Below are 3,596 nucleotides of genomic sequence, written 5' to 3'. Positions count from 1 at the left end.
TTCTTTTTTTTCTATATCTTGTTCACCTTTTTGTTTCTTACTTGTTGTTCTTCTTGTTTCCTTATGCTTCTTGAACTTTTTGTTCTTGTTCTTGTTATTCTTGTTCTCCTTCTTCTTTTTCTTTTTGTTCTTCTCATGTTCTTCATGTTCTCCTTCTTTTTGTTCTTTTTCTCCTCCTTCTTGTCCATGTTGTTCTTTTTGTTCTCCTTGTTCTTATTTTTGTTCTTCTTTCTCTTCTTATTCTTGTTCTCCTCTAGTTATTCTTTTTGTTCTACTTCTTCATGTTCTTGCTCTTCTTCTATTTCCTCTTGTTCTTCTTGTACATTTCTCCTTCTTGTTCTTCTAGTTGTTCTTGTTCTTCTCCTTCCTGTTCTTCTCATTCTACTTCTTCTTGTTCTTTTCATTGGAGTTCTTTTTGTTCTTGTTGTTCTTGATCTTGTTTGTCTTGTTGTTTCTTACTTGTTTTTCTTCTTGTTGTTCTTCTTGTTTTCTTATGCTTCTTCTTGTACTTTTTGTTCTTGTTGTTCTTATTCTTGTTCTCGTTCTTCTTGTTCTTTTAGTTCTTCTCATTCTCCTGGTTCTTTATCTTGTTGTTCTTCTTGTTCTCCTATTCTTTTTCGTGTCCCTCTTTTTCTTCTTATTCTTGTTCTACTTCTTCTTGTTCTTCTTATTCTTGCTTTCCTTCTTCTTGTTCTTTTTGTTCTTCTCATTCTTCTTGTCCATGTTGTTCTTTTTGTTGTTCTCCTTGTTCTTATTTTTGTTCTTCTTTCTCTTTTTATTCTTGTTCTCCTGTAGTTATTCTTTTTCTTCTAATGGTTCTTCATGTTCTTCTTGCTCTAGTTTTTATTCTTGTTCTTCTCCTTCATTTTGTTTTTCAGGTTATTGCTCTTCTTCTATTTCCTCTTGTTCTTCTAGTTGTTCTTGTTCTTCTTCCTGTTCTTCTCATTCTACTTCTTCTTGTTCTTTTCATTGGAGTTCTTTTTGTTCTCGTTGTTCTTAATCTTGTTCTTCTTGTTTTTTCTTACTTGTTGTCCTTCCTCTTTTTCTTGTTTTCTTATGCTTCTTCTTGTACTTTTTCTTGTTGTTCTTATTCTTGTTCTCCTTCATCTTTTTATTTTTGTTCTTTTCGTTCCTCTTGTCCTTGTTCTTTATCTTATTGTTCTTTTTGTTCTCCTTTTTCTTTTTCATGTACATGTTGTTCTACTTTTCTTGCTCTCCTTCTTCTTGTCCTTGTTATTCTTCTTATTCTTTCTCTCCTTCCTTTTGTTCTTGTTGTTCTTCATGTTCTTGTTCTTTATGTTCTTCTGGTTCTCCTTCTTTTTGTTCTTGTTCTTCTCCTTCATCTTGTTCTTCATGTTCTTGCTCTTCTTCTAGTTCCTCTTGTCCTCCTTGTACTTTTCTCCTTTTTGTTCTTCTAATTGTTCTTGTTCTTCTCCTTCCTGTCCTTCTCATTCTACTTCTTCTTGTTCTTTTCCTTGGACTTCTTTTTGGCCTTTTTGTTCTTGATCTTGTTTATCTTGTTGTTTCTTACTTGTTGTTCTTCCTTTTGTTCTTCTTGTTTTTCTCATGCTTCTTCTTGTACTTTTTCTTCTTGTGGTTCTTATTCTTGTTCTCCTTCTTCTTGTTCACCTTGTTCTTTTTCTTGTCCTTGCTGTTCTTCTTATTCTTGCTCTCCTTCTTCTTGCCCTTGTTGTTCTTCATGTTCTTGTTCTTTATGTTCTTCTTCTCCTTATTTATTTATTTATTAAAAAAATTTTTTTTTATTAAAACCCTTACCTTCTGTCTTGGAGTCAATACTGTGTATTGGCTGCAAGGCAGAAGAGTGGTAAAGGCTAGGCAATGGGGGTCAAGTGACTTGCTCAGGGTCACACATCTGGGAAGTGTCTGAGGCCAGATTAAACCTAGGACCTCCTGTCTCTTAGCCTTGCTCTAAATCCACTGAGATATCCAGCTGCCCCCTCTCCTTCTTGCTTTTCTTCTTATTCTTGTTCTCCTTGTTCTTTTTGTTCTTCTCGTTCTTCTTGTCCTTGTTCTTTATCTTGTTCGTCTTCTTGATCTCCTTGTTCTTTTTCTTTTTGTTCTTCTTATTCTTGCTCTCCTTCTCCTTCTTGTTTTTTTTGTTTTTCTTGTTCTTCATCTTCTTGTTCTTTTTGTTCTTCTTGTTCTTTATGTTCTTGTTCTTTATCTTGTTGTTCTTATTCTTGTCCTTGTTGTTCTTCTTATTTTTGCTCTCTTTGTTCTTTTTGTTCTTCTTGTTTTTGTTCTTTATGTTCTTCTTGTTCTCCTTCTTTTTGTTCTTTTTATTCTTGTTGTTCTTTTTGTTCTTATTATATTCGTTCTTCTTGTCCTTCTTTTTTGTCCTTCTTGTTGTTCTTGTTGTTCTTTTTCTTGTTTTAATTTTCTGGTTTTTACTCTTGTTTTTTCCTTATCCTTTTTGTTCTTCTTGTTCTTGTTTTTCTTGTTCTTTTTCTTCCTCTCCTTCTTGTTTTTGTTCTTATTCTTTTCATGCTTTTTATTCTAATCGTTCTTCTTGTTCTCCTTGTTGTTCTTCTTGTTCTTTTTGTTCCACTTGTTCTTCTTTTTCTTGTTTCCTTCTTCTTGTTCTTGTCATTCTTTTTCTTTTTCTTCCTGTTCTTGTTCTTGTTTTTGGCCTTTTGTTGTTCTTGTTCTTCTCATTCTTGTTGTTTTTCTTGTTCCTCTTGGTCCTTTCCCCCCTTCTACTTCTTCCTCTTGTTCTTTTTGTTTTTCTTCTTGTTGTTCTTCTCTTAGCATCAATACCGTGTAGTGGTTCAAAGGCAGAAGAACCATAAAGGCTAAGCAAAGGGGATTAAGTAACTTGCCCAGAGTCAGAGAGCTAGAAAATGTCTGAGGTCAAATTTGAATCCAGGACTCTAGGCCTGCTTCTTGATCCACTGTGCCATGTAGCTGCTCCCTGATGATTTCTTTTAAAGCGCTGAGACTTTATGGGTGGTACACAAGAAAAGGTTTGAATTTGCACATTCCAGATGCATTTCCTCCAAGGAGACGAGTTTTTTGAAGCTTTATGCCCCAGTGTCGTTATCAGTTTGATATGGTGCCCTTTGATAAAACAGGCTGGTTTCTTCTATGTTAAAGATTTCCCCTGGTAAGTAGAAACCTTCATCTATTATTTTTTGCAAGAACTCTGGGAACTTCTTTGCTACCTCAGTATCTGAGCTAGCAGCCTCTCATGGACAGTTTCACGTCATGAGACCCTGCATGCTTTTCAAATTGCGTGAACCAACCACTGTTTGTTGTGTTCCTTCAAAATACTCTACCTTTTGATCTTCACAGAGATCTCAACCCTTGGCTTGGTTTGCCATCGAGCTTAGAGGCATATTTTTGGAGTCTTTTCTCCTACCCATACAGTTGATAGCATCCCATTTTCTAGAATAGCACTTTCTCTTTCTTACATACAACAGGCAGGCAAGCATTGCCTTTTGTGTTCTCTTTTCCCCTGGGGCAGCACCCTTTGCTAGTGTTCACAGTTGATACCACATGACTAAGTTGACCTTGCAGACCAGAGAATGATTTTTGTCCTCCTTCATGTTTTGTAGTTATTTTCATTTTCTTTTCCA

Source organism: Monodelphis domestica, chromosome X (assembly GCF_027887165.1).
Source record: "Monodelphis domestica isolate mMonDom1 chromosome X, mMonDom1.pri, whole genome shotgun sequence".
Classification (NCBI taxonomy): Eukaryota; Metazoa; Chordata; class Mammalia; order Didelphimorphia; family Didelphidae; genus Monodelphis; species Monodelphis domestica.
Note: the sequence above shows the minus strand (reverse complement) of the source record.